This window comes from Aquarana catesbeiana, linkage group LG03 (genome assembly GCF_042186555.1).
Source record: "Aquarana catesbeiana isolate 2022-GZ linkage group LG03, ASM4218655v1, whole genome shotgun sequence".
NCBI classification, from domain to species: Eukaryota; Metazoa; Chordata; class Amphibia; order Anura; family Ranidae; genus Aquarana; species Aquarana catesbeiana.
Window position 1 is genome coordinate 684,446,816 of NC_133326.1, and position 9,553 is coordinate 684,456,368.

The 9,553-nt window shown below is 43.0% G+C and overlaps 1 protein-coding gene across 1 annotated transcript in view; it reads left to right on the top strand.

Moving 5' to 3' along the window:
- Nucleotides 1-9,553, top strand: part of KDM6B (lysine demethylase 6B) — a gene marked incomplete in the record, with an annotated part of 211,095 nt that overhangs the window by 134,651 nt on the left and 66,891 nt on the right. The window contains 1 exon segment of the mRNA XM_073622983.1: nucleotides 4,728-7,338.

The window sequence follows — 9,553 nt, forward strand, 5'->3', positions numbered from 1 at the left end:
CTCGCCCTTACCCCAGCTGACACGGAGTCCTCGCCTCCCCCTCTCAGGCCCTTCCCCTTTTCCCAGCCTCCCTCCCCATCTTCGTCCATTCCATCAGCTGTTCATAAATCATTCATACTCCCTGGCTGCCATCCAAACTCCCTGCTGCTGGCCCTTTTAAACGGCACGCGGTTGTCACAATTGTGTCCTGTGCATATCTTCTTCTTCTTCCTTTTTTTTTTTTTTTTTTTCTGTCAGGGACCGAAGAAAGAGCATTTAATTTAGCAGCTCTGACAGAAGAAAGCCAATAGTCTGTCCTCCTCCTGCAGGGTGACACAGACGGATTAAAGCCAACCTCCCGCAGAGTGATACAGACAGAAGGGAGCTATGTGTCTGTCCTTCTCCTGCAGGGTGATACAGACAGAAGGGAGCTATGAGTCTGTCCTCCTCCTGCAGGGTGATACAGACAGAAGGGAGCTATGAGTCTGTCCTCCTCCTGCAGGGTGATACAGACAGAAGGGAGCTATGAGTCTGTCCTCCTCCTGCAGGGTGATACAGACAGAAGGGGGCTATGAGTCTGTCCTCCTCCTGCAGGGTGATACAGACAGAAGGGAGCTATGAGTCTGTCCTCCTCCTGCAGGGCGATACAGACAGAAGGGAGCTATGAGTCTGTCCTCCTCCTGCAGGGCGATACAGACAGAAGGGAGCTATGAGTCTGTCCTCCTCCTGCAGGGTGATACAGACAGAAGGAGCTATGAGTCTGTCCTCCTCCTGCAGGGTAATACAGACAGAAGGGAGCTATGAGTCTGTCCTCCTCCTGCAGGGTGATACAGACAGAAGGAGCTATGAGTCTGTCCTCCTGCAGAGTGATACAGACAGAAGGGGGCTATGGGCCTGTCCTGTCTGTATCGCCCTGCAAAAGGACAGACTCCTAGCCCCCTTCTGTCTGTATCACCCTGCAGGAGGAGGAAGCTTTGGGTCTGTCGTCATCGTCCTGCAGGCTGACACAAACAGAAGGAAGCTAGAAGGCTGTTCCTCCTTCTGCAGGGTGTTGCACAGAACGGAGTTCCGTGTCTGTCCCTACTCTCTCTCATGGGCGACACACAAGTAACTAGCCCCATGGCTCTGGCATTAGTGATGATTCTCCTGCTGCAGCTCGTCTGATAACCAAACATCTCTGGTACCCCTGGGGGTGGTTTATTAATCGCAAACATCCCTTCACACCTGTCCCTTACCCATGGGGGACGCTCTTACATCATGACATTGATCAAGTTGCTGTCTGTTGCATCACGATAGGCGCGCACTATGCATGTATAAATTGCATAATATGTTTGTGTGTGTTTGTAGTAGTATGGTTAGGCAGTGTTGAGTCATTGGGGGGGTGTGTGTGTGTGTGTGTGTGTTAGAGGTGCGCCGAGGTTATTCTTGTTTTGTCCCTCTGGTTGGTGCAGTGAGTGACTGGCTTAGCCGCACATGCTGTAGCTTCTGCTGCAGGCTTGTGTGTATTAATCCTCTGGTGTACTGTACTGTAAAGCCCCTGAGTTTTCGTAAATTCAACAGTCTGTGGTTAAGACTGAACATAATCACCATTTTTCTGAGAGGCTGTAAAGGAGTCGATAGACATTAGATGGTGACCAGCCGGCATACATGGAAGATCACTGTATGAACAATTGCATGGAGCAGACATGCATGTTTGTTTCTCTGGAACAAGGAGTGGTATTATGTAGACCTCTCCTCTGCTGCCTACATTGGGGAAGAGAACTATTGCAATTCCACAGGAAAACCTACTGTACCTACCTGATCTGTTCTTCTCTGAAGAAGCCTCTGGTAAGAGATGCCTGCCATGGTCATAGAGAGCCCACAGGCATCTTAAAGTTCACTAGTCCAGGCCATAAATGGCTGAGGTGAATTCTGTTATGTCTGTAAGCATGTTAACTTTTGTTGGGCAAAGCAACAGGTTCACTTTACTACCCTTCCTCACTCAGTGGCGGCTGGTGCTTAATATTCTTGGGGAGGGGGGGGCAGCCCGCGGCCTCCCCAGCCAGCCATAACCACCCCCACCCCCCTTCAGCCAGCCAACCAAACAACCACCTGAACGTAATTATTTACTTAATTATTTGGAGAAATGCCCACGTGGCTTTGGCCATTTTAATGTATTTTTAAGTGCTACAAGGTTTGGACTTTAACTGAACCTGTGGCCTTGCCATCTAGACACTTCTTGGTGCCTACTCACATTCCCTGGGTTATCTTCAGAATACTAGGTGCCATAAACAGTGAGTTGTTGTTCAAATGCCAACAACCTCCTCCTTCTTCTTCTTTTTTTTTTTTTTTTTTTTTTTTTTTTTAAAATGGTTGCTCCATGGTCTGCCTTCTTCGACATAGGCCAGGGATGGACAATAGAACCTGTGGTTAAATTCTGCAAAAAAGAGTTCCTGGATTTATGGGCAGGCCTAAAGAATATCTGGAGTACCTGTGACCTCTCTGCTCCACTTCTGCAGCCCCTTTCAAATGTTTAAGGCCTCCCACCACACTTGGTGGGCAAGAGGGGGAGAATTGACCAGGAATGGACAATGAAAGCTGTGATTTGATATAAGCATATGATTTCTGGGGTTTGTGGGGATACCAGGACTTGCCAAAACATCTGGACATGCCCTCTCTATATTCCTGTGTCCACTTGAGAAGGTAAGGTGAGCCCACAGGTTCTCAATGTGAAATCCAAGGCCACCCAAACAGTTCTTTTTGTGGTGACATTTCAGTGGTTTCTGGTGTCTCTCTCCCATTCAGTGGTGAGATTTTTCCAAGGTTGTTTGTGGCGCAATCCCTTCCCACAGAGCTGCTATCATAGCAGGATTTTCTGGTTTGTCTTTTAGGCAAAGTTATTAAGTAGAGGGTGACACCATTGCTTGACCGTAGTCTGAGTAACCAGGCTGGATGTTCAACTATTATCTGTTGTCTGTAGATAGCTTCAGGCAGTATACATGGGATATATGGAAGGTTCTATGACTCTCAACTAGGTTTCTTAAATATTTATGCGACCAGCCCTAGGTGAACAGACGAGGGCAACATATTATGTGACCAATGGCGTCTTGCCCCATACCTTGCTCTCCCGTTTGTTTTCAATTTGAAATTCTTTTTCTCAGTATTAAAAGCCTCTCAAAGACTATCTTCTGTACAGAATCGATCCCTTTTTTTTTTTTTTTTTGGATAACGTTGACCGATATCTCCCATTTATTCAGCCATTATGGTAGTAACAAATGTTGCCTTCTGACATTCGACTTGTTGGATTCTTGTAACATTACTCCCCCCCCCCCCCCAAAAAAAAAAAACCCTGTCCTGTGTGTGTGCCTAGCCAAATACCATATATACTTGTATCCACAGAACATATCCTAGATATGTCATCACTGAGTCACTCTGCTGAATCGGTAAACACCAGTAATGCTTACAAAAAAAATATTTAAAAAATTTGGCTAAGTCTCTAAATCTTTTGGCTTGGTGTCCCAAGCTGGCATGCTGGTTGTAAACACCAGGCTATGTTCCCATTGTAGACAGATGACGCCCCCTCCAGGTGTCTCATCTCTCTCCCTTTCATTGATGTCAGCTGCCCACCCCCTAGTTTACCAGCTGCCTCGTTGTTTTGGCCCTGACGGCGTGCCCGTACTTCAGCCGCAGGCCTCCAGGAAATTGGAGGATGATCGCATCCTCCTGGAGACAAAATTTCCTGTCTGGGGTGGTCTTTGGCGGCATTCAGCTGCAAAAAAAGTGACACGGTTGGCAGCTGACCAGCTTGCTCTGAAATTGTTATATAGGTTTACAGCGTATGGGTGACCTGCGTAATCTGAGCTATTTTTGCTCTAAAAAAATAAAAATACATGATTACTGAAGATTAAGACATTTTATCCAAGTAATTTTCCTCTGGCTCTTATCGGTTTAAAGAGACCCTGTCAGTTTTTAAAACTGTATGTTCTTTTCAATGACTTGAATTTATTTATTGTAAACGTGCCTAAAAGAGTACCATGAAACAAGTATGCCAAAAATTGTTTTTCAGAATGGTATTATAGAGTATGGTAAAGGAGAAACCATGGCAAACCAGACATGGTTCTGAAGCTAAGGGAAACTATTTTACAAGTGGTAAAAATGGTTAGAAAAGATGAACGGTGGGAAGATTGGTGGAAGAAGGGTGACATGTCAATGGGAGTTGGTGGGGGGGGGGGGGGGGGGCTGGGGCACACTACATCATGCTGTTAGTATGCATACTGAGTTTGGACCTTAGGGTTGTATTGGACAATTGTTGTAGAGGTGGCTCTTCAGATCTGTGGTATGGTCCTGAAGAAGATTTAGCCAAGGGAATGAAGACAATAATTGTTTTGTTCATATGCAACTTTGTATGTCTGTCACTCTTTTCTTTAAAAAATATATATTGATGGTTTGGGTTTGTCACAAGGTATCGAAATGGAGTGGCGCTCTGAACCTCTTTTGGGGCATTTTTGGAGGTCTGAATTTACGTTTTTCTAGGTTCGCCAGGTTATAACACCTTACATAATATTATTCTGCAGGTTTCCATTCGAAAAGGGGCTAAGTGCCAACAGCACCCCGACCCAGCCTTGAGGAAAAGACTCGATCATCTGCAAGTCTCCTGGCGGGACTTGGCAGCATCCCACACCTCTCTCCGAACTGAGCTGAGATCTTTAAATTACTAGTCCCTGCGCTCGCTCCTGCAATTTTTTTTTTCCCCACGCGCTCATGAACACATACACATCTAAAGAGCACACGCTTCTGCAGTCACTTCCATCGGATCGAAAGTTAAAAAAAAAAACATTTTATATGGCCTTTACACGAGAGTTTATCCATTAACACAGCAGCTGCCTGTTTGGTGCAGTCTCCTAACCGGAAGAGCCTTATGTGTCTAATGCTCTTATCTGGACTATACACAAGGGGGCACACTTTTCAGAGTGGTTAAACTAGCTGGTAAGCTGGGTCATCATAGGAGGTAGGTGTTTCAAAGTGTAGTGGGTGCTTCAAGAAAATCGGAAGAGGGGGTTGTTGACACCTAATGAACATCGGAAGTCAAACATACAATTTAAGTCCTAGTGAACAAAATGGACCCAGCAGCCTTTACATGGAAGGGCTTGGAAGAATAAAATCCAAGACTGAAATCTTGGGAAAAGTTTGGTTGAAAACCTGGAGGCAATTTTTCAAAAAACTTTTGATATTTGAAATTTTCACCTGCAATGTTTCTTGCTTGAATTTCTCAAGATTGAAATTTTTTCCCGGCCCGTTTTTGCAGTGAAAATTTGCAAAAGTTGTCAAAATATGGCAAACAAAAGATTAAGCCAAATTTTTTTTTTTTTTTTTTCGGGGTTTTTTTTTTTTTCGTCCAAAACTGATTTTCTTGAATTTATTATTTTCTTTTGTATTTGAAGTTTTGCCTTACAGGGGGAGTTGGGTAAATGGATTTATGGCTTACCAAGATGGCTTTGGATAAGCCTCAATTCTCTTACTTCGACTTGGTAGCCATCATGTGGGTCTTAAGCTGGCCATATATACAAGGGCACGTCTTATTTTGATCCTAAAAAAAAAAATTTGAGACCATTTTGTCTACCTTCACATTCGGAAGACGCTATTTTCTACTGCAACTTTATTCCTGAATGTGCTAAATAATTTTTAGTAACTTGTGCCTAATGGCACTGCTTTATGAGCGCTTGTTTCATTATTCTTGACTATTTCAAATTGGGATTTATTTTTTGATAAATATAGTATATATGGCCAGAAATAGGCAACCTGTTGTCTTCTGGCTGCTGGTGAAATAAAGTCCCAGCATGCACTACTAACTAGCAGAGACAGATTGCTTATCATGTAACAAAATATTACCTATGTATTTTATATGTTTCATTTTAACATGCATATGTTTGTCTTTATTATTTAAGCCTAACTCGAGCCAATGAGGGGGTCTTTTTACTAAAAAAAAAAAAAAAAAAAAAAATGGGAAATGTTAATATTTCTATCAGGGTTGGAGGTTGTCACCAAGAATGGAAGCACAGACAAAAATACAAAAATGGTTGTATGTTTTAACTCCACCCTCTTGTACTAAACATGTTTTTGGTTTGGTCTATTGGGAGGAGACATTTCCCATTACAAAACAGGAATTAAAGAGAAATCTCTCCAATAGGGTTACAGATGGCAGTAAATTAATGAAAGGAGCATTAACTCTACCCTTCTGTATCCAAATCAAAAAATGTTTGGCCGGAGTTAGATCTTAAAGGGTTCTTCAACCGAAACATACTGTGATGTTGCTATGAGGCAGAGGAAGGGTCTCAAATTGTTGTTCTCTTGGAAGAGCAGTTCTGTTTTTTTGAATAAGACTATGCTGATATCTAGCTTGTGGTCCAACCCCAATGACCAGCCAGTGGCTGGTGGTCCAACCCCAATGACCAGCCAGTGAGACAGCGAACCTACTTCAACTGACTGTGCAGACCCACTAAAAATAAGGTAAGACAACTGACTATAGATGGGTAGATGCCTTCCAAAGAATGATGGCCTGAGAGACCACCACTTCTCCGTGGTATTGGTATCCACTTCTCCGCTTGACTGTCCCTGGCCCACCCCTTTCATTTAATTGGATTTCAGTTTTCAACCATGGATGCTTGAAGAAAATTGGCCATTCTGAAGTCAAGCTACCGGTCAGAGCCCATACCCCAATGACCAGCCAGCAAGACAACAAGCTCACTTCAACTAGCAGCGTAACCCCCTTGCAAGTGGGATTAGACTAGCTCTAAATGGATAGATGCCTTCCCAACAATGAGCAGCAAAGAGACCAATCATCTGTAACTTTAGATTCTGGTTCTCTTTCCTGTGTAATTCCCTAATTAGACTTGAGGTAGATATGTAGGGCTAACATCTTTTAGAGGGCTGGATTGGCCAGATGGCACACAGAATTTCCAACAAGTAAATGTAGTCCTCAATGGCCTGGGCATCTTAAATTATGTTATGTTGGACAGGATTTTATGGCCACCCTAGGGTTTGCACCAAGCATTTTACATTTTTGTGTGGCCTTTCACTGCTTCATAGGAATGCTGACTAAAGTGTTGAAGAATCCTTTATTTTGTTTTTTAACTCTTGTTTTGGTTCCATGAGATCATTTTTCAGAACTGATTTCTAATGCTTGCCTATATGTACAGACCCGCACTGAGCAGCACCAATACTCTCTCTGTACTTTGATCACCTTCTATACTTACCCACACACACTGCGATAGCATCTTTTCCTGCGTTAATCCGGTTTGTGTTGTTTCTAGGGTCGCCTGTGCTCTCAGCTGTGAATCTGGATCTGGCCCTGAAGTCCTCATCCTGGTCCTGGATGACCCAGTAAGCTCTCATAAAATTTGTTTGCAAGGGTAGATGTGGTCTACATGCAGTAGATGCCTGCTAGAAGTCACTGAAATGTACAAAAAGTTTATGTATCCTATTCTATGACCAATATATATTTTTACTTTTTGGCTAACAAAATATTAATACTTAGGGAATTTTATAAATGTTTTTGCTTTTACACAATATTCACAAAAATGTCACCCAAGAGTCACATTTGGATTGGTGTTCAATGGAATTCATTTGGAAAAATACAAGAAAGCTGTGTGAATCTTGCAACAAAATCTCTTAATGTTTACGATTTCTAGACAGCAAAGAGCTGTTTACCAGGCTAATGGTAACTGCTATGCTGAATAAAACTTATAACTTCAGAAGTAGAAAAATTCCATGTGACCAAGTTCAACCAAAAGACAAAAATAGAGAAAAAAAAAAAATCCTTTCTCTGAACCCTCAACCTTTTAGCTGATCCAGAGGAAGGCAAACCGGTCCATTTATAAAGCCTGTTTCTGTGTAATACATAACTATGGGTCTCCCACTGGCCCCGACGCTGGGGCACTATGGGTCTCCCACTGGCCCCGACGCTGGGGCACTATGGGTCTCCCACTGGCCCCGACGCTGGGGCACTATGGGTCTCCCACTGGCCCCGACGCTGGGGCACTATGGGTCTCCCACTGGCCCCGACGCTGGGGCACTATGGGTCTCCCACTGGCCCACTATGGGTCTCCCACTGGCCCTTGTGTGTGGTCACAAAATTCCAAGACACTGGCTTAAACTGTTTGTATATTTTGATGAGTAATTTGAATTGTTACCTTACGTTTTGCCTAAAGGTGGCTGTCTACTTGTTACTATAGCCATTATACTTAACAACATTGCAGTTGGGAATGTTTTTACAGACAGGTTAGTATTTTCAGAAGAAAAGAATAAAAAAAATTTATAGGTTTGCTGTGTAATTTTTTTTTTTTTTTGGCGATCCTTTTTGTATATATTTGTTGCCACGAGAGGCATTATCTCACTAAAATGTGACTGTCATGAGAATATGGGGATTGCCATTTCTGTCTGTCTTTTAAAAATGCTAGTTGCATGGCTGTCTGACTTCATAATATTGGGTTACAAACCCAGAACAAGCCTCATCTCTGCCCTTGTTCCAGGTAATGGACCCTACATCGGAGCCAAAGCCTCACAATGATAGCCAGGGAACTAGCTTTCTTAAAGGAAAGGTCAGCAATTGCACCCCCAATACTTTTCTCATGCTATAGTCACTTTGAGAGCTTAGTACACTATTGTAATGCATTTTTCCGATCCCCCTGTATGGAACACGGCGGCAAAGGCCAAGAAACTTGACTGTCTTTAAACAAAATCTGACCTTCAGAAGCTGTGCCCAAAAAGCTTGGAGAGGGCAAATTACTAATCCCTATAGTATTGCCTTTGGGCTCCCTGTAGCTTTCTTAAAGGGTAACTACACTTTCGTGGGGAAAAAAATAGCAAATAAAGAAAAAATAATATAGCACATATAATTGCGAAACTAATCCTATTATAATTGAATGCTGTTAAAATTTGCCTTTCCTTTTCAATCTGCAACCACTGTAATTTTCTGAGAATGCATTGCAATATGGCTACATGGAGTTGTTCTGTACACCGTGTGTATTGACCACTCCCCAGAAACATCATTTCCTGCTTGTGTGACTGGCTCACCAATTTTCCCAGACATCTGCCTAAGATACAAATCAGATTTTCAGGCATCCCCTTCAACAAAAATGTAATTTTTGGAGAGATAGTTTCAATAGGAACATGTCTACAGGGATGCAGGCCCAGCGGATTTCCTCATTAGTGCCCTGCAGCTGCACACCTGACAGTTGGTTAAGAAACCACTCCCATTACACCTACTCAGCACAGAGGTACAGACAAACACACATGGATTACTTCAGAATAACAAAAGGTAGGAAACTGCAACAAAGGTTGTTATAATCCTTGAAATGTACATAGATCACCAAGAGGGGAATGTCGTGTGTGTTTTTTTTTTTTTTTTTTTTTTTTTCTCAACAAAAGTGGAGCTAAATAAATGACTAGCTGACTTGCTGAACCTTGTTCTGCACCATGTCTCTTGAGAGAGGAGGACTTTTCCTACCTCATGTAAAAGCTGTCTCCCTGATAATTGGTGAAGGAATATTCATAAAGCAGCATGCAAAGGTAACAAGCACAGATCCACAGAATGATT